Source organism: Vidua macroura, chromosome 6, assembly GCF_024509145.1.
Source record: "Vidua macroura isolate BioBank_ID:100142 chromosome 6, ASM2450914v1, whole genome shotgun sequence".
Lineage (NCBI taxonomy): Eukaryota > Metazoa > Chordata > Aves > Passeriformes > Viduidae > Vidua > Vidua macroura.
Window position 1 is genome coordinate 34,397,189 of NC_071576.1, and position 22,438 is coordinate 34,419,626.

The following is a 22,438-nucleotide window of genomic DNA, read 5'->3' on the forward strand; positions in this document are numbered from 1 at the left end:
CATCTTCCCTGTGCTCACCTCTAGCAACACTGGGGGCTGCCAAAGGCTGCCCGGCCTGAGAGAGCTTTCCTGAACAGGACATGTCTTTTGGCTGGCGGTGGTTCCTGGCAGACTTCCATCAAGGCAAGATACAAGGCACATCCCGGTCCCATCCCACCCCCCTTATGCAACCACTGCCGGCTAAAAATACAACCGCAGCCCCTGCAGCCCCGGCCAGGCGAGATGCAGATTTAATGAGGCTTCCATGGCAACGGGCTCCACTTCGGCAGGGACCGGGATGCAGGGGACAGGGATGCTTGGGGGGAGAGGTGCTCCTTGGCTGGGGGAAAGCTGCACAGTTAAAAGCTTGTGGCGGTGGGGTTTGAAGGTTTTTTCCTTGCTGATATTAATAAAACTGTGGAGTGTTTGGTTCAGTTAACTGCAGTCAAAGAGGCAAGCTGTGTAGCATTTTTAACAGACAAACCTGGACCTATTTCTGCCAAGAGAATAAATATTTACTAGTCAGCCTTAATTAAACTCCATCACCCACAGGCAAAAATGTTAAAACAGGGATAAATCAAGGAGGCTGTTTCAGTCTACCTATACTATAAACAACTTTCTCAGTAAAAAGTTGGTTTCTCATAGAGTTGAAAAAATGTAGCCGTAGAACTGGCCGGTACAGACAGAAGACCTGGAGACAGCTAAGGTCACAGAGGCAGCAGTATTAGTTTATGTTTCATGGGTGATGTCTTCTGTGCCAGTGCAGGGAGAGGGGCAGGGGAACCCAGTAGAAAATCAACACTGTTGATAGAAAATCTGGGATAAAAAAACATTGCAAGCAGGGCTTTTCAAAGAAGAATAAAACAGAGATTATTGCCTCCTGTCCTCCATGCTGATCCTCCTACGCTCCTGTGTGCAAGAGTAAGGACGTACGCCAGCCAAAAAAACACTTTGGTGTGCATAGCTCTAAGTAACAGATTAGCAGCTGGTGTCCTGTGGCTCACAGGTGTTTATGAATCCATGGAATATTTTTGTGAAATGAGGAAATACCTTGGACAAGCTAGCCTATTACTAGTCAGATTCAATTTGCTATTCAGAAGGTGACACCTTTGCTGGAGTGTCACAGACCAAAGTATTTGTTTCCATTATAAAGACACAATATTTTTCCAAAATGCAGATTTTTTTCCCCAGGAATTCCCTTCACACAGTGATATTCCTCCTTGTCCTATGACACAATTTCCTATCTAAGGACTAATAAGAATAAAAGCAACTCAAAAAATAAAGGTAAATTATACATCTTCAGTCATGAGAAACTGAAGCATGATAAAACATCATGGGTAAAAGGAATGCCCAACCTCTGCTCAGATCTAGATATTCGGCACTAGGAACTTATAAATTAAGGCACTCAGAATTGCTGCTTATTATTGACAATTCTGGCAAAACCAGGTGCCTTTAAATGAAGTCACCCCTAAAATCAAACAGCCTATCCAGGCACCCAAACATGGTTTGAACCCAGTATATCTGAATGTTAAAACCAAAGATCCCTGTTTTCCCTCTTCTTTCTGCTCAGGTCCTTGTATTCAGGCATCCTTCAACTTAAAGCAATCTGCCCAGTACCCTTCTCTCTACAACAAGCCGTTCCTGTTGACATGAAAAGTCATCACTTGGAGGCACTGAACCCTTATATAAGCTGATTTTGTATACATTAGCTCCCATCTGTTGAGTCTCTCCAGCTAAATCAGGTTCATGTCCTGCTATAAGCCTACCAAAATACAAGAGCCATTTTACAAACTGTAACAGAAAATCAACTCTCTGCCCCATGGAAAGGGTCTGCTGCCAGGATGAAACATGGCTCGTGTTAAACTACACACAGCACTAAAACTGTTGCCACAGATAAAGATGTCGACAGCACCAGGAAAATGTAAGGGACCCCTGCAGAAACTTGTCCACAGCTGCTTGCTAAGGCAGAGACATCTCCAGCACTGCAGCAGTCCCAGTCCTGACCATCTGTGGTCATAAAGTTGGAACACAGTACTGTCTGTTCAGGTATCCTCCTTTCTTCCTTCCTGCTCCTTACAACAGAAGGCTGCTAGGCTGTCACCTCACCCTCAGTCTGCCCCCAGGCTGCACATAGAGGGCTTGGCAAGATCTCCCCTCCTCTCTGGCACCATGGCTCATGCCAATTCAGTACAGCTGGTCACTGGAGCTCATTCTGGTCTCTGTGCCATCTCCTCTTTGCAAAGGAGATGGATGCACAGGTTAGACCATACAAACCTGCTCTCTCAGGATACTGTAGTCTGAACCTCAGTGGTCACATGTCAAGATTTTTCTCCTTTCCCTTGAGAGCTCTATTAAAAATAACTTTTGACATGAAATAGGCCTGGACAGTCATTTTGCCTTGTACAGTGATGCAGTTCAAAAGCCAATCTCATTACCCCACTGAGTTCTGAAATAAATGAGCAGACATCAAAGTTGTACACTCCCTTCCCTGCACTGACAGATGCAAAGGAGGAGCTAATGCAGCATCTTCTTGATTAAAGGAGGTGCCTGTGATGCAGGAGCACAGCACTGGTGGGGCATGAAGAAGTCAGCTGTATCCATACCTTTACTTACACAAAGGCCAATTTTCATTTAAAATTACAGCATGATCCACTATCATTCCCCACAACATGGAGTTAAATTATAAATGGCACATAGGGAGAGCAGAGGCCTCTTCCATCTCAAGCTCCTTAGCTAACCTAGATTTCCTAACCAAAGGAACCAGAGAACTGGGGATGCCACCATACAGTCCTTGCTCTGCCTCTGAGAGTGTCCTCTGTTGTGACCCTAAGAAAGTCACTTCTGTCCCCACTTATAAAATGGGAATAAGTGCTTCTTTGCCTCTGAAGCATGCCATAAGCATGAGCGCATTAATATTTTGGAACACTTCAATACATGGAAGGGAGAACACTTGAAATACATAAATAAATAAAAGCAAAGTTTTTAAGGAGAGGTACTATGCTTTACTAGCTCAACTAATATTGCTATATGAGCTTCTTAACACATGGGATTTGTGCCCAAAATGTACTCAGTTTCAAAACTGTGACTTCTGTTTGAGCCTGTATAAAAAGGTTTGTATTGCCTTAAATTGTCTTTTCTATGGAACTCATACCAATCAGCTGGGCTCAAGTTTCCTCTCCCTAGAGACTTATATCCTTAGGCCATCACAGTTTGCAACAACATAAATAGCTAATTAAGGTCTTACTTAAAAGTAAGAAAGCAATAAGAAGGCATCCTCAATTTCTCCTGGAAATATGTGAGCTCTCCACCACAGCTCTGGTTTCAGACAACCTAAGATGAAACATACGGTATTTGCTGCAACAATATATTCCACCATTATCCCACTATATTTGCTGCTCCAGTCATGGGGAAGGCGGCACACAGAGAGATGATTTGTCCTATAATCACTCGCCTTGCTAAACAAGCTCACACAACCTGGTGAAACAAATGCTAACTCTCACGAAATGGCAAGATATGGAAGTTAATAGGCCAGGCCCTCAGGAAGGCTCTTGAACGTCTGTTCAGTCCTCACCAGGACTGGGAAGAGCCTGTCTCAGACAAGCTCCTGTAAGACTGACCTCAGTCTCACAGCAAGGGAAGTTACTAGCTTTTAAGAAATACAAAGGCGCTCCTGGTCTCTTGTAAAGAGCAAGAGCTCAGGTGAGTCTACCAAGGACATCTGAAAAGCACAGTATGTTTGGAGATAAGCACTTATGCTGCAGGAACTGGAACCATGTAAGCTGTCCCAGAGACTCCCCTTCAAAGCCCAGGGCCCTGCCCTGGAGGATGGGAGCAGAGAAGATAATCCAGAGGGGACATCCCAAAGCACCACCTCTCCTGCCCACCTCCCTCCAGTCATGCTGTCATTCCCAGACAGACTGGAAATCTTGCTTTACTACATATACAAAATGAGATAACACCTTTTTTGGCCCCAAAGCAACTCTCACAGGCTTTGCACATGGGTTGTTTTCACACCTCACTATGAGGCAGAGAACTTTGGCAGGTTTCCACCTCACCAGGCAGCTCAACCACCTGGCCTCAGATATCCTCCATGCTTTTTGTGTTCTCTCCCTTTCCAGGATTTTTCCTTACGGATGCTCTCAGCAGGGCAGTCTTCCTGGACTGGCCCCATTTTTCTTCTCTTCCCACCCTTTCTGGCTCCACTCCCAGGAGTTCCTGTGCAAGATTCTCTGAATCCCCAGGAGGACCAACATGGGACCAGGCAATGGTGCAGAGACAGGCAGGGAGCTGCCTGTAAGGGAGATGAAGCTGTCAAGATGGGACAAGCTTGGCTTCCATGGACCTCCTGTCTGCGGGCAGGAGGGTGTCCAGCAGCATGACACTGAGACAGGGATATGTGGCACATAACCTGAATGAAAGCTGTGGCCAGCTCAGCTCCTTAGTCCATTTCAGGAGCCCTGCTGCGTCCTTGGCTCTCACAAACCAAGAAGTCAGCAGATCTGTCAAGAATGATAAAACCTAGTCATGGACCCTTAGACCTCTGCTTGTTATCAATTATGAGGCTTGCTGACAGCACTTAAAGGCTTGCTGTGAATAGGAAGGCCACAGTCATTTCTAGCAATCTGGTCTCTTATAGGACCCCTCACATCCTAATGTCTCACACACTTTCATGCATTTACCCTTGCAGCATGGCAGTGAGACAGGAACCAGAGGAGGAATGAAGGTAGGAGCTGTGACTCCCATCCAGTGTCCAGCTGGCACCACAGAACTCCTGGCTACTGTCTCCTGTCTGGGGAGAAGACCCTTCCTTAGAATAGGGTTGCTATAGATGGCAGCTAGACATGAAAAAAGATGCCTGAATACTGGTAGGGTCTTCAACCAGATGGCCTCAACCAGATTGTCCAGAGGGATTTTGGTGGCTGAAGCTATCACCCTGTAAATCAGAAGCACGCGTAGTTCCCCGTGGCGGCTCCAGGAATGAATTCCTCTCAGCCAGGCCAGGCTGGCTCCTGGGCAGAAACCTGGTATAGCCAGGACTACCTGAGTTAGAGCTGAACTTATTGAACAGGTATGTTTTTACACTTAGCAGCTGAGAACTGAGCAGCTTGCTTCTTGTGTGGAATACTCAGAGCTGGGCCCAAGGCTTGGAGAATATGCTACACCTTGCAAAAGCATCTCTTCTACTTCACTGCTTTTCAAACATTAGTAACATGTGGGCAAGGAGGAATCAAACTTTGCCTTTTATTTCACTTGATTTACAAGAGCTCCTAAGACAAGGCTACACACAAAGATAGAAATGGGGTGGTTTTTTGTTTTGTGTTTTTTTTGTGGGTTTTTTTTTTTTGTGTGTGTTTTTTGGTTTTTTTTTTGTTGGTTTTTTTTTTTTTTTGTTTTTTTTTGTTTTGTTTTTTTTTTTGTCTTAAGAATAGGTACACAATCTGGTATGCTGGCTGTCTGTAAAGGGAAGTCTGTAGTAGATTACACCCTCCTTGCAGGCTGTTATTGCATTTGGGTCAGGCAACAGGAGAAGAGAAAGAAGAATAAAATCATCACACTTCTTTTTTCCCCTTTCCCATACTCTGGATTTTAGAGAACGAGCTGGAGATGAAGCTCCTGTTAAAGTACGTTTAACAAGCAACTCTGGTCTGCAGCTCATGCATAAGTGATTCTCTCAATCTGAGTCCTGATCACCTCTGGGGAACAGCCTGCCAGAAGCACCAAAGGTGACAGATGTGTAGTGTGTGTTTTGGATAAAAGCCTATCGCCTCCATAAGGTAGCTAAGAGATGATGCCTAAACTAAGCCTCGCCTTATTACCCAAAATGAAGACATTTATAGGCAGCTATTGTTTTGTGAAAGGAAAGGAAAAATAACCTCTGTGATGGAAGAGGAAGGACTATAAGACAAAGACTAAAGCAGCAACAGCAGAAAAACTATAGTCTGAGTGAGAAACAGGATTCAGTCTATGCAAATATCTGGCTCTCATCATGCTCTCTTATCTCAGCCAGCTCAGTCCTGGGGCTAGGGACCAGGGGAGGGTTTGCTTTTGTCCTTTTGGGTTCTGTTATTCAATATAATTGCTCAAGTTAAAGGGGCTCCATGAATCTATATTGTCAAAAGGAAAATCGTTAGCTCCAAGCCCTAAAGAAGACACGTCTGAGGGCTTGTACCAGTTCCCACATGACTGCTAGCACGCCACACTCACTTCCTACCCCATATCAGAAACCTACCTGCTTTAACCACATCTTCTGAAAAAGCTGAGCATGAATTCATGAAAGAGACCCTGTCTATTAAGCTAAATGGGAGGGAAGAAAACATAAATGCAGTGAAGATGAGTCAACTCCTCCATACACACAGGGACCTGCCATGCTCCCACCTTGTTTGACGCAAGGTGGATCTGCAGTCTTTTTACTCCTAAGACCCAACAAAACAGGCTGCAAGGCTGAGTTTATTGCTCTATTTGGTATCTTCTCATTTGGCTCTAATCCTCTCCAATATATATGCAATATTTCAAATGCTCTTGCAAAGATGAGGCTTTTCTGAAGATCTGACATGTTTATAGTCCTGGCAAACCATCCATTTCTATTTAATTTAGTTCTTGACAGAAATAAATATATGCACTGAGATTTACTTATGGGTAGACAGGCAAATATTTTCAGGCTTGCATGCTGAGGGCTGCATCTGTACTGCAATCACCGCTGTAGCAATAGGTGGTGTCAAGCTCCTTGTGTTGGCTGCTAGCAACATAGCCCCAGCAGTGCAGGGCTCCTCACAGGCTAAAGCTATCTGCAAGTCTGGGGAAAAATTAATTTACACTATTGCTCTCCAGGTTACTGCAATTGTTTAAAACTGTTTAAGAAGTCTCAGGTCTCCTTCTAAAAGCTGCAGTCACTGCACAAATGTCTCCAGAATCAGAGGGCTAAAAGAGAGGTTTCAACCTTTCTGCACCACAACCACCCCCCAAGACATAGGTCCCACTTCTTCACATTTACAGTAGTCTTGTTACCTCTGCTTGAGAGCTTTGGCTTTAGGTTCTCCAGACTGCTCACTAGAATATACATAGCTCCTGACAACCCTGGATGGAGGACCTCTGTGATGTCAAGACATAGCTGCTGCCTACACCACCATGGCTGCCTCTGCTACCCCTGTGGCAGGGGCTGAAGCGGGCAGCACTTGATCTTGTCCCCGCTGAGGGACTGGATCATCTCTCCTATGTGGAAAAGCTAAGTGAGCCAGGACTGTTCAGCTTAGAGAAGAAAAGGCTTTTATCAATATATATAAATACCTAGAGTGAAGTTGCAAAGAGGATGAAGCCAGGCTCTTTGTCAGTGACACCCAGTAAGTGTATCTGAAGCAATGAGCACAAACCAAAACAAAGAAGATTCCTTGTGAACATCAGGAAGCACTTTTTTACAAGGGTGATCAGGAAAGTTGTGTAGTTTACATTCTTGGAGACAGTCAAAATACACCTGGACAAGTTCCTGCGTAACAAGCTCTAGATGGCCCTGCTTGAGCAGGGGGATTGGAACAGATGACTTCTGGGGGTCCCTTCCAGCCTCAGCTGTGACTCTGTGAAAAGTGAATAGCCAGGATTACAAAATGCAAAATGATCTGTGTGAGATTCCTCCCTCCAACGGAATAAACATTCTTCAAAAAGCACAACAAACCAGAAATGGCCCAAATATGCTACCATGTGCTGGGAGTACTGTGAGAAAACTATTAAAGGCAGAGTATGCTCAAGCTGATGTTCTGTCCAGGACTTGTACAAGGGCCGGTAAGACTCAAGCTGATGGTAGCAATAACGTCTCTGCTGCTCTGTTGCACTGGCCTGCATGTTTTAATTAACACACTGGTACCTACCTCCTTCCATCCTGCAAATGCTTGCTATCCCACTGGATTAACACAGGGAACAATTTCCTCTCTGCTCCCCTGATTCAGTGACATGACCACAGAGAAAAGAGGATTGGTGACCCTTGTACTGAGACGGATTAAACCACTGGCTGGACTTCCACAAGCAGATTAAGGCAAATGACTGCCTATCCCTCTGTTCTGAAAGGAAAATTCACCCTGATCATTATGAAGGCTGAAAATTGTTGAGAGAAAAGTCAAACCTGCACTCCTGGGATCTTGAACTAGAGCAGCCAATGCAAAGTGGTAAAAGATGTTAAATGTTTCAGTGACTGAAAGACACTGACTGACAGACAGAAGCCAACTTATTAAAAACCCATGTGGTAGCCAGTGGTGCTTAGATCATGGTCTGTGGGGCACCAGTGGCCTGGAGAATGTCCCTACATGGTCACCAGACCTGCTGCTGTTGCAATTAGAAAGTATCTGTCACTTTAAACAGGGACCTGTCCTGCTCTTTCTACTCCTGTCCAAGATTCACAGACCTTCCCAAGACTATTTTTGACCAGCTAGGCTAAAAGAGAATCTTAGCCTGTCTCTCTGCACCAGGCTGTCCTGAGGCTCCTTTTGATGGCAGATTGGAATATGTAGAGGGAGCCACAAAAATGCCAAGGAGAGGACTACAAACTATCTCATGAGCACTGCAACTTGTTCATCAAAGGGTCTGTTAAGAAAGAAAGCAAACAGTGTGTCATGTTGGGCAGGGTACTCTAACCAGCCAGCTGGGCCCACTGCTCTGGGATTTTCAGTTTATACTCCACCTATGATTTTCACTAATGTTCCCTTTTAGGATAATTAGTTGTGGCATTGCGCTTATCTCAGGGAAGAAATGGGGTCAAGAACTGAGAATCTGGAAGAAGAGAGGAAGATGATGGGGAAGCTAAAAATGTGAAGAGGATCAACTTAAGGAAATCCCTAGTTGCCACCCTAGTAGATGATTTTCAAAAGCAAAAGAACAGGAATTCCCAAACCCCCTGCATTTTCAGCTCACTCTGAAGAGCTCCCTTTCAGGGTTATCTTGAATAGATGCAACTCTGATAGAAAAAGCTGACCTGAAATCATGTAAAAACAAGGTCTCATGTTTCTTTAAATCCAGGGCCAGAAAATCCACACAACAGTCGTCATCTCTTCAGAGTCTGCAAGTGCCTTCTACCCTTCGTTAAGCAACGTGACTTAACACTTGTCACGTGTGCTTTATTAACACTCCCTTCCTCCCCGCAGGCTCTGCGTGCAGAAGGCTCTGGGTTGTGCCTTTATGGGGTTTAGTGGCTTTCGTTTTTCAGGGTACTTGCTGCTGTGTGGTCCTGTTGGCCACAGAAGGGTACCCCACATTTAGAGCGGGAGGGGGCAAAGTCTGGGGATGTCCCTTGCTCCAGAGAGCACTGCCTGGCAGTGCCTGGTAGAGCAAACCATACTATATCTTGGCAGGTACAGCTCCAGCCTGCATTGAATTTAACCACAAACATCATAATTATTGATCCTGAGCATGGGATTAGAGGGGGATATACCTCTTGCTGGAGGAGAGGACACCTACACCTGACAAACCTGACAACATTGCAAATGCTGTGTGAAACACCTCACATGCCTAAGCACAACTGGCAGTGGGCTAATCTCACCTGGCACACCAAAACAGGCTAGCTCAACACTAATCAATTCTTGAATCTCATCTATGACACAAGTAGTTTTAAACCAGGAATCTGAATGAAGTTAGGGCTGTTACAAAGGGAATCTATCTGTGGGTTACACACAGAGAATTTTGTTTCTTTCCTCTCGGTGTGGGCAAACAGCGTCATGAAAATCCCAGCTACTTCGCTTTGGTGACCTGAGGCAGTAGGTGACCTTATCTCTCAACCAATCTTTGCCGTGCCTCCATCTCCCTCCCCCTCCATGCTGGCCAAGGCAGAGCAGTGCCGCTGGCACGCTCAGTGAGTCAGCAGCCCCACAACTCCCTGATCATGGAAATGTTCCCGTTCCCATGGCTTGCTCACAGCTTTGAAACAAAGATGGGACACCCCAGTTTGTGAGCAAAAATTGTTTTGAAAGAAGGCAGGTCCTCCAGTGCAGTCAACACACCCATCAAAAATGCTCTGTCTGGGCCAGGATATATGCAGAGAGTAGGTCCTGACCACAAGCAGCCAGTTGAGCCTTGCTGCGTGCTCTACTTTACAGAGAGAGGAGCCACCTTCCTCCTGTTCTCAGGGATTGCAGGGCATTCCAGTTGATTGAGGGATGGGATGGTCATGATGTATTTCTGAGAAGTCAAAACAATCAGTGAATGAATGGTGTGTTTTGAGTTTCTCAGCCACTGCTCTTGTGAGTAAAATGTTATTATAGCTAGGGAAAAAAATACTCTCTGAATTTTTGTTGCTAGCATCTGACCAGAAGTCCACTCCTGAGATTTCAAAGGAATTTCTTTAGCTTTTTAACTTTTCGCTGCTCTTTGCATTTCCATGCCTGGACAGTGAAAAGGCTAAGTAGACAAATGCTGTTTTCACAGTGTGTGGATTGTGTTCAGCATCATCCTGGCAATGCCAGACCTCTTGAAGTTCTAGCCTCAGCTTCTGTGAAGAGACCTGAACTCATTTAAACACTCCTACTCTGCCTGTGCTTTTAATCAAATCCTTTGAGATCACCTTTGGGGCTCACTGTCTTTGTTCTGCAGCCAAGTGCACGTCCCACAGCTTTATGCTGCCCTGACTTCAGCCATAGTCAGTGGCTCTTTTCAGACCAAGCAGCACTAACCAGTAAGGACCAAACCCAAGGCTTCTGTGTTTGCTTTTTATGGTACCAGCCTGTCCTGCAATAATGAGGCCCCCACTGCATTTCCATCACAGCTCAGTCACTGTGCATCACTGGTCCTCTAATGAGGATATTTCTGAGATAAGAGGGGCTGAACACTGGACCATCAATGACAAAGGTGGTCTGGCTTTTTTCCTACCTCTCAGGAGGTCTGGATGTCCCCTATGAGGTCTCGATGTCCCTTAAAAGAGTTAACTCCTCCCACTGAACTTCTATCGTGTCACCCCCTCTGTGGGCTGATACCCAGTGTCCTTTACTGGCCACTCACCTTCTCACCAACAGAGATATCAGATATCACCAGGAAAGCACACTCCTTTGTATCTTGCATAGGAAGTGTTGACAGCCTTGTAATGTTGATTTAAGGAAATATTCTCCACAGAATTCCACTTACTAATTCCAAGTAGTTTCTTCTCATTCTTACTGACTTTGACCACATAAGAAATTGCAGTGGTTTAATAAAAATGGGGTTAAAATCTGGTGCAAACAGTAGAGACATCAAGTAGATCCCTAGCTTACATATATTTTTAAAGAAATAACATGATTTGTTCCTTGGTGTCCAAGCTACAAGGTTAATCTAGTATTAGCATTCACATTTGCGAAAAGCAATAACCTGTGCTAGATCTGACTGTTGATCACCCTTTTAAATTTAAAAAACAGCATATTATGATAGACTGAGAAAGCTGGGGTTGTTCAGTCTGGAGAAGAGAAGGCTCTGGGGAGATCTTATTGCTGCCTTGCAGTACTTAGATGAGGCTTTGAAAAAAAGGAGAGTGACTTTTTACACAGGCAGATAGCAATAGTACACAACGGGGAATGGTTTAAAACTAAAAGAGAAGAGATTTAGATTAGATGTTAGGAAGAAATTCTTTTGTGATGGTGGCAAAACACTGGAACAGGTTGCCCAGAGAAGTAGTACATGTCCCATCCCTGGAAGCATTCAAGGCCACACCGGATGGAGCTTTGAGCATCAGGAATGATACTTAAGGACCTTTCCAACACAAATCATTCTACAATTTGATGCTCACTATTACTGGAAATAGTGATGTAAAACTTAAAAATATTAAAATATTCCCGTCGGTCTTTAAAGATCACAATTATATTTTTGAAATTCATCTTGGTCTCAGAATTTGACTCTACATATCCACCCCCTGCTGTAAATTCACCCCTGAAATCAAATCTGTCAGTGGCAGGGAGTTTAACTTGATCTTGTGACTCTCTCCAGTACTTGCTACTAAGCTAACCCATTACATTCTGGACAACATATTAAGCTGTGACATAACAGCAGGGTCACAGAGACATGAGTAAGAAGCAATATGAGAGCCCATAAGCACCCTGATCCTTCACTGCTGCCTGTGCTCTTAGTTACTCATATTCTGCAAGGGCAGAAAGATGATACGGATTTCTGCTCAGAAGCCTGAATCACGGTGCAATAATCAGAAGCCAATGGTAGCTTTAGTCCATCACAGAGGTGACTGTTAAGAAATCACCAAGAAAACTCTGACCCAAAGGGTTAGGGTGGAAGAGAGAGAGAGAGAGAGAGGTGCACTTGGTTTTCAACTACAAGTGGCTCAGCAGGTTGCACGTACAAACCTTTGGCAGCTCATAAAAAGCAGTCATCTACACATACGCCTACTCGTCCCTGTGGTGCAGACTTTCAGATAAGAGGTAGTGCTTCTCTACAGTACAAATGATAGGTGTGGAGATACACCCAGCAATGCACACTAACAGAGTGTGCCAACACTGATACCTACATGCTTAAACATCATCCTCACTGGGAGACACGGGATCTCCTGCCGGCCCACACTGTTTCCTCCAGAAGAGAATGTGCTGCTGTGCCAGATTGCAGTGCCTTTGGAAGCAGCATCACCTACTGATGGGTGAAGGATGGCATTCATCGTGGAGTGGAGAAATGCACATTAGGCAAAGCATCTTTTTTCCTCCTTCTTGCTGCCCAGGAGGTGAGAGTGAAGAGGGAAGAGGAGGCAGAAGGACCATGGATCCATCAAACCAAGTGGTCTCCACAGACCTGGCCTTGGGCAGGGTAGCAGGAAACCTGCATGTTCTGAAAAAACATCCATTTGGCCTAAATCCTATGAACAGAATCAACAGCAGGAGAGAAAACTTAAGGAATCTGAGGTCTTTATGGTTTAGACCCATCCATGGTGCAGTTACACTCAGATGAAGGGCTGAGAGACAACAGAGTGATACCACCACACAGATGGAGCTTCACTGCCACTCCACCCTTCCGACTGTGAAGGAGACGGACCGGTCTGAGCGACAGAAAAGGAACTGTACTTGGGGATAGAGTTCACTTTCTTCACAGTAACTAGGATGGGACTGATTTGGATTTGTGCTGAAAACAGGCCTTTTCTACGTCTTGTATCACTCCATCTGCCACTGGGCTGGGGAGGGGCACAAAAGGTTCTGAGGGGACACAGCTGAGCCCAAGTGAACACAGGCATATCCCACAGCATTTGGCACCTCGGTCAGCATGTAAAGCTGGGGGAAGGAAGGAAGGGGGTACATTCACAGGGATGGTGTTTGTCCTCCCAAGTAACCCTTACATGTGATGGAGCCCTGCTCTCCTGGGGATGGCCAAACACCTGCCTGTCCAAGGGAAGTGGTGAATTAATTGTTTGTTCTGTTTTGTTCACACCCATGGCTTTCGCATTTCCTATTAAACTGTCTTTATCTCAACCCATCAGTTTTCTCATTTTTACCCTTCTGATTCTCTCCCCCGTCTCACTGAGGGGAGAGGAGAACACTTGGATGATGCTTAGTTGCTGGCTAGGGTTTAAACATGACAACATTACAAGGGGAACACCATTCAATTTCCACAAACAAACAAGAAAGAGAAGAGGAAGCCGTGTCCTCAGAATCTACAGCCTAAAATCAGGCTATTAACTCCAATAAAAGTCCCACAGAGGGCTCTTTCCACCAACTTCTATCTTGGATACCTGTCCAGGAACAGACAGCACTCGTGCAGGTTCTTCTCTCCTACAGTCATGTATTCCAGACTCTTCTTTGAACAACAAGGAGTAGCGACCTCACAGAGATCACCACAATGCATCTTCCAGGTGCAGAGCCAAACCTACTGGAGTTTCAGAGACCACAGATCTCAAGTTTTGATTCCTGATTTCAGAGCAAGGATACTCAGATCTGTATCTAGAGTTGCCAGAAATGTAGGGCTGTTGCTCTGGACCAGCATGTGACAATACTGGAATGAAGCAACCAGTGCTTCTGTGGCACTGGACAAAGCAACTGCTGGAAATCTGGCCACACACTAAGGGACAGACCTGAGAACACTATTTGGAGCATTTGGCACCTGGAAGTCTGAGGAAAAAGACCTCGTAACAAGCTTCTTGTTAGCTTCTTCCTCATGGACGTTTTTGGCTCTCATGAATGTAAAATAAGCCTTTCCTATAAAGATGCTGATGACATAGCTAGCAAAATCCTTCCTTGAACATGGTCAGGGAAAACTAAAGAAAGGAAAGACATTTCTGTGGCCTGTTTTGGTTCTCTTTGCATCTCCCACAGCACAGGACCTGGAGTGAGCTGCCCCACTTCCCCAAGCTCCAGCCAATGAGACCTGCTCTGCAGGAGCAAACCAGAAGCAGCCTCAGCAGACTGCCCAAACCAGCTCTCCCCCAGAGCTTCACCCAGGACCTTCATGCTCTCCTTCAGAGGGGAGCTGCTTTTTAGCTCTTGCCCACAGTCCCTGCCCGAGCTATGCTGCCGTGTGTCTATCACGGCTGTGCCTGGCTGCAGGTACCCTGCCAACGCTGTTCAGACCTGACCCACTCACCATCCCTGTCCCATCACCACAGCCCTGTCCTCCTGCACATCCCAGCTTTTCCATCAGGCTGTGCTCAACCTGTGCAGCTGCTGTTTACCACTGACACCACATACCACCGAGCCCTCTGGCTCCAGGCACACACAGGCAGCTTGTTCTGTCTTCTGGGCATCAGAAAGCAGGACACTAAAGCACATGTGCTTTCTGCTGCACTCTCCCACATGGCCTGCCAGATGACCACCTGCAGCGGTGAGGGAGTCCTTGCAACTTAGGCTTGATGTTACTCATCCCTTATTTCCAAAGGTGATGTCCAGTGTGGGAGTGGGAGAGTCTAACAGGTCAGTACAATATTGCAAGGTGCCTTCAAGAAAAGAGGACATTTATAAACCAGAACTGTGTGGAATATCAGCTGTATGGCACGTCATTGTACTAACTACTACTTGCTCACACCTAGGTAAACAAAGAAGCCAAGAGTGCACAACCATTTCATTTTATTAATTAAAGTGACTGGCATTTATACAGCACCAAAGCACTTTGCAAATCTTAATTATGCTTCACAGCAGCTCTGTGAGGTGAAACGTGTTCCCATTTACAAACAGCAAAAACGAGACATAGTGAACTAAAAGACTTGCCAGTGTGCTCAGGAGCTCAGTGGAAAAATTAGGACAGAATCCTAGATCCCAGTGCCTTCCGATCACATTCCCTAGCTGCTGCTCCCCACCCTGTGTGCCATCCCACAGCTCTAGCCTTGATCAGATACCACCACAGGGACCTCTAAGATCAAGCAGATACATGTGAATGTGAGTAACACTGGCACAGAAAGCTTAAACGTTCTGTTCTGCCTAAGAGATGCTTCAGGAATCTATAATTTTCTTTTTTTTTCATATTGAAACAGGTGGAGAATCGACAGCCAAGGCTTCAGAACGCCTCCAAAGTTAATTTCACACCACCCAAGGCCACTGATTTTTATTGCGTTCACCTTGGAGAAGACTAATACTGGGAGTCTTGGCACAGAGTTATTCCTACTGAGAAACATCCCCAGCAGCCAGAGGAGAAGAAGGGAGATCCAGCCTGGTCTCCCCAGCCTGTCTGCCCTGTCCCCAGGAGAGCTCCCACATGTGCTCCCCACAGTCATGCCAGTGCAAGGGTGGCACCAGATATGGGGAGGCTGTTGGCAGTGACCCTCCCAGCCATCAGGATTGAGGAACAGACAGCAAGGGGGTGGCTGAGGGGCAGAGGGGAAAGGGGGAAGGCCATTGCTTGATACAGCATCAGGGGCAGAGTCTGGTTTGTGGGGAGGAGGAGGAGGAGGAGAGGGGAACGGGTAGCTTGAGACTCCACAGCCATGGCAGGGATCTGCTCCCATCTCTCTTCGGGTGGGACCTTGCTCTGCAAGAGCACTGCTCTGGAAGCGAGTGCCTGCCTGAGGGAAACAAGCCTGACAGATATTTTGCACAAATAATTGAATTATTTTTAGATGCTCAACACATCCACTTGCAAGACATCTAGCCACACAGAGACAAACAGATCTCACAGCCGCTTGCTAATCCACTGAAACAGCTAATCTCCTTAACCCCTGTAGCGCATGAATAGTGGCAGGCACATGACTTCCCTTGAAAAGGCACTGCACCTTGTTACTTCTACCCCAGACATTGGGCCCAAACGAAGAAGATCTGCACAAAAAAAAAAAAAAAAGGGTTTTTTGTTTTTTTTTTTAAGCTTTATTTTATTAATAGAAAGGTACATCCAGATAGGATGCCAGCAGAAAGGGACCAGGACAATACAAGTGGGGAAGTGACCTACAGCAGAGAGACCTGTCCTCTCTTCCTTCATTCCCTCCTTTGCTGTTTCTTGCAGCTTGACATAGGCACAGGCATGATTCATCCCTGCCAAAGTGAAACAGGGTCATCAGCAGCCATCCCAAAAACATGATAGCTGGGTTGAGGGAGAAGAGGTTATACAGCCCCAAGCTTAAAAGTCAAAGGCCTTGTTTGGTTGAGCATGGAAAAGAACCCCCTGGAGTCACCTTCTATTTTTCTTTAGCTTTTCATTACTTTCACTAGAACAATCTGAAGCATCTTACTTTGAAAGGCAGCTCAGCCTCACTGCTCTGTGGATACCGTTGTGCTCAGTTCTGCCCTCACACCTCACAAGACCGAGGGTAGAGTCTGATCCCCATAGGCTGTATCATCACCTTTTTGTCTACAATGCATGCTGTAAACAGCAGATCTGTAAAATCTTATCAGCTGAAGTAAACCTGTGAGAAAAACAGCATACGGAAAAAAGATCCCTAAATACATGCATATACACACTCAGACAAGGCTCAGGGGAACCAAGGGCTGTATCTCCAAATTTGTTTTCTCCACATAGCCAGGACATAAAGATAATGCCCTGATATTTCAATGCTGCTCAGGAAATATCCCAACAATATGAGTTTGGTTGTATTTCCACTGTATCAGCAAATCTGCAAAATTAATGGAATCGGGACAAAAAGGATCACACAATATATTCACAGTGGCAAACAGATATTACTGCATCCAGGAGAGATGCAGGAACTGCCCAGTCACGCATGCTGGTATGGCTCTATCAGTTCTGCTCCCTGCTAACTGCTTTGAAGAAACTCTCAACGGCTACAAGACAGAGACAGGTGCTGTTCTAAAGCCAAGGCTGCAGAATACTTTAACATAATACATACCTGGATGAATTTCCAGCAGAGTTAGGATGTAGAGGCAATGGGGTGGGGAGAGTGGTATTTCTCCATCTCATGAAATTTGCCTAATGGAGCCACAAAGTGTAATGATTTCTTTTAACAGCATGCTCCAACCTGAGCAGATCTCTTCTCTGCAGCTGGGAGAACCTGTGATGAGTTTGGTCAACCAGCTCTGCAGTGTCCCAGCAAAACTACTCATGAGTATTGCACTCTGTATATTAGTGCAGAGGAAAAGGTCTGGCCCTTCCCAAGATCTGGCCACAGCATTGCAATCCTGCTTTATCAACCAACATCCACCAAAAAGTCCCAAAGTTATCAGAGTCCAAGCTCAGCCCAAGGTGCACTGAAAGGAATGCTGAAGTTAGCCCAAAGTTCTGCAGACACAGCACAAGTCCCATCATTGGCAGTGGGTCTGCAGCAACAAATCTAATTTACAGACCACTTTTCCAAATTCAGCAATATTTTAAACATAATTACAGCAGTACAAGACTCAGTGTTCAGGTATTAGAAGATCTTTAGGCATCCTACTATCCGTTTATATCTCCTGTTATCTGTGCTGCTGTGCAAACTGCTATTTGTGGAGAGCCTGTGTGCCAACAAATGGTTTTGCCTACTCTGGAAACATAAACCTGCAGAAAACTCCCTGAGATGCTGTATCAACAAATTAAACTATTTTTAAACTATTAAACTGGAATGATTACACGTTTTTTCCTAGATTGAAAAAAAATTAAAAAGCCACAGAAGAAAGTGGTGGGTGGGGTTTTTTTCAAAAGCTTTTCTATGCTATTCAAAGAATCACCAAAGTGGATGAATTGTCAACTGAACAGCAGATTTTCCATGAGTTTGCAGGAGAGCACAGCAAAGCTGTGTTCTGTTCTTCCCATCGCAGTTTTGTAACACTAAGAAGATTTTGTTTTGTTAGGAGTGTCACAGCAGTACCTCCCACCAGTAACAAAGTCAAAATTAATGTTAAATTAGCATTAGTATTTAAAGTAAGTTATTCTATTCCATGCTTCAGTGCTTATGAGGAGATCAGGATAATCTCTCTGAGGATTTCCAGTCTGCTTCCCTGCCAGGGCATCTGCTAGATGACAACTGATACTTGCCAGTATTTGATCTTGTTCAATACCACCCCATCAAGAACATGGTTGAGATGCATGGTTTCTTCAAACAAATCCTTGCCTCAGACTTCTGAGTGGGCAACATAGTTGGATTACAGGTAAAAATTACAGATTTTGGAGCAAAGAAAGGCCCTCTTTCCTGCCTGTCCTTTCCAGCAGCCTGCTGGGGGTGTTCCAATGTGAGTCCTGCTTTCCCATCTGACTGCACACCCTGGCTTTCCTCTCCTCTCTCTCCTGTTCTGCCCAAGCTATGTGACAAAAACAAAGTCTTCCCCTGCACTGCCCTGCTCCCTGTACAGGGCTGCTTCTTCCCACAGCTCCCATTGACCAGGGCACCACTCGGACTTTCTGACCTCGTCCACAGCCAAAAGAAATTGAAACTCAAGGGGAGAGCAACTTGTGATGTTGTCTGCAGCTCACTGCTTCGCTGGCCTTGATGCACAGCTGGGATCACTGGGGACCAACGAGCTGGATGGATGTTTCTAGCCAGAAATCTTGCCTCTTCCATAACCACATGTCTCCCCTGTGAGACCCCAATGCTTCCCACTGGAAACATTGCCCCCTGCAATGTAAGTGCCACTGCAGCAAGGGGAAATAGTGCCAGTACACATCAGCCATTCTAAAAAAATACTCTGAGGATTGCCTGGCAAAGGGACAAATAGTACCAGGCAAAACTGATGACTGGCTGAAACCATGCAAACACCCATTTAGTATAACTGCTCAGCAAGATTTCTAAAATCAAACCTCCCGTGCATATTAGGTCCCCTCAGAGGGTGTCCCAAAGACAGCCTCACATCCTCTCCACCACAGTCCTGTTAGCATCCTATAGACACAGTGCATGCTTGGCCTCTTCCCAGGAAGGACTTCTGCCAGTATTGACTGAAGATCCCCTGCCTGGGACAGATGCATCCTACATCTCCAGGCACCAGAGTGGGGCACCATGTGTCCCCTGTGAAAAACTCCAACATGTCAAGTCATCAGGGTTAAACAGCACCAGGCTAGCAAAGGGTTAAAGCCAGAGAGGCTATTGCAAAGGCAGTATGAGATGGAACAGAGCTCAGCTTAAATATATTAGAGGGCAAAGGCCTCAGGGGGGCTTTTGCTGAAAATCTTAACAGGATCAGCCTACAGGATTCATTCCCATCCAAAGGTAAGTGCCCATGCATCAGCTAGCAAACGGGCTGGATGCCCTCCCCACACCAGGCTGGCCCCTGTCATCCTTGGGCAGCTCCCTGACCTGCTCCTTCTCAGCATCACTCAGGTAGCTGCTCCCAGGCTCCTGGCCTTCCCTGTTCCACAGCCTGGCTGGACACCCACATCTTGCCTTCACACTGCCCAGCCTACCAGCTGGCCCTAGGATGGGGCACAAGTGAAATTTCCTTCATTGCAATGGCTGTTAAACAAGATCCAACAAAGAAGCTGCACTCACACTTCTTTCTTTCTCATATTCAGCCTTATTTTACTTCATGGAAATAAGCCTGCAAGGGTAATTTCATTTGTGCTGCTCACTACTACCAACTCAAATAATGTGTTTCCTCATCTGCATCACCAAGGGATGTAAACTTGCCCCAAAGAGCCCATGATCCACCCACAAAACTCTCCCCTGAGCCAGACAGGAGAGGAGCAGAGGGAAGAAAATAATGGCCCGGATAAGCTAGAGAAACAGGGGAAGATCCATGAGGAGAAAAATCATGATGAAAGGGAGCAGGAATAATCTTCAATGCTGCCTTATGGATTCTTCAAATAAAACTGAAAAATAATGTATTTCAAAAATGCCCCCTGAACTGGGCACACCTCTAGCCACTGCATTTTGCCCTCAGATGCTTGCTGCATTCACAGTGAAACATTAACCAAAACATAGAGAAGTGGAGCTGGGATGCTGGAGTGTCACAGCTCATCACATGGTGGAGAAAAAAAACACCCCCGAGCTCTGACAGCTCAGCTCTGCATGTCACATCAGTGTCCATTGAGGAAAGCAGGCACAGGAGATGTCTCAGAACAAAAAACACTCTACACAACAAAAGCCGTGTCTATGGGAAGAGGAAGGAGCTCAAGGGGCCAGTGAAGATATGGTGGAATGAAGAGGATTGAAAGTTCGATTTCAAGCTACCTAGAAAATTAAAGTTAAAAAAACCATGTCTAGATGTATAGCTTCCTACCAAGGACTAAAATTCCTTTTTCACAGTGTTGATAGCTAAAGTATCATGCATTATATTTGTGTTGTGGTTAACACCCTTCCAGGAGATGAGGAAGCACACAGATTTGGAGCAGCAGGCTCAGGTCAATGAGTGCATCTGAATGGTGACATGACATTTTTGTGACCCAGTCCTGGCTTCCTGAGGGAGAAAAGGAAACCCTCTGGGCTCAAGCTCACATAGAGCTTGCTCCCGGCTAGGAGGCACTAAGGTGAATGGCATCAGCATTCCTCTTTTGCACAAAACAGCTGAAAGTGGATCCACCCAAAACACAGAAATATATGGTCCAAGCAGGATCTGTTGAGGGAATGAATGGCAGAAAAGCTGGGATAATTCTCCACCATTTGCAATTTGGGGACCAAATAGTTACAGATTCATGACAGCATCTCTCTTCCTACGTGCAGTTCCTGGTCTGACTGGGGCCATCATGACCTTATGACATGACCCAGACAACATTGTCTCCTTTGAACTTCAGGCACAGAGCACATAAGAACCCACTATGAGAACTGAGACAAGAGTGTTTTCAGGACAGTTTCCAGGGCCTGGGTAATTTAGGGCATTGCCAGCAGATCTGGGAGACTTTAATCTTGAAGTGGCTGGTTCCTACACAGCCTCCCTAGGAAGGCAGATAAATAGCATCCTGGGGTTCATCTCACATACAATAAACAACTGTGACATCCCAGAAAAAAGAGCAAGCCTCAGACCCGCTGATTGTATCAAAGATATGCAGTTAAAAATAACTAATGCCAGAAATGCTGTGTAAAGCAAACATTTCACCAAAATACAAGAGTTACCTTTTAGAAGATAATCATGGAAGCAATCTTCTATATACAGCCACAGTGAAGTTTTGTGCAGTTCCTTATGTCTTAGAGGGGTGGGAACAACTCTGAGTTCTCTGCCTGATATTTGCTGTTCAGGCAGTCTCCTAGAAGCACCTCCTGAGATCTTCAAAAAGGCAGAAAGTAAAGGCATCCCAGGCAATCCCTCTACCTCTTCATCTGCAGTTGTCACCAACAGCTGTGGCTGCTTTTCCAAGAGCAAAAGCCAGCTGGAATTCCTTACTTCCCAGAGAGTGCTAGACAGATCCTGTCCTTACCCTACTTCCCATAACAGAACAGCAGACGTCTGCCACATCAAGCAGGTGACCTGTTTGATCCACCTCAACACCCTGGCAGTGCCCAGCTCCAGCTGGTTTGGGCATGGTGCCTGTGGCACACCAACCTGTATCAGAAGTCTCTAAACAGTCTTTGCTTTCTCCTGGCCCCGGCAAGCAATCAGTTCCTGTCTGAGAGCTTGAGGACTCCTTTCATCCGACTCCTTTCAATTTGTACAACTGGTGATGCTATTCTTATTCAGAGAAATGTCTAATTCACAGCAACATTGTTCACAAATGGGAGCAAAAAGCCTTGTGCACTGGAGGAAAAGCTCTTACCAATAGAGGTTGTCTCTTCCTCCTGCAGCCCCATCTGTCACAGCTTTGCTACCCTGACAGCATTATCTGACAGACCATATCCACCTATTCCCTCCTTCCCATCCTTTTTCACTAGTCTTTTTCCTTGGGCTATCTCCAGTCCTCAACCACAGACCAGATCCACAGACCAGTGATTTGGTTTGAGAAAGAAATATCTTCTCCCTACCTCCTCTCCCCAAGGCCCCAACGCTCTCTTCAGTCTCTTTCCAATTACCTCAGTGGCTCTTCAACTGACTGCTTACTGTTGTACAATACTGAATTCAGATTTGGCAACAAAAGGCTCCTCCAAGAAATACCCCATGCCACCACCTCAGATGACCAGAGGAGAAAATAAGAGACTCTTGGTCCTTTCTTAGTAAGATTTTGGCAGTGGAGAGGATTTTTGGAACAGATCAGTCATATCTGCTGGTCCAGGTATTCTTCCTGCATACAGCTTTTTGGGGATGGAGGATGTGGCTAAGGGATG

The 22,438-nt window shown here is 45.7% G+C and overlaps 1 protein-coding gene across 6 annotated transcripts in view; it reads right to left on the reverse strand.

Annotated features, from left to right (window-relative positions):
- Positions 1–22,438, reverse strand: part of SLC8A3 (solute carrier family 8 member A3) — a 111,706-nt gene that overhangs the window by 38,049 nt on the left and 51,219 nt on the right. The gene's annotated exons all lie outside the window — the stretch shown is intronic.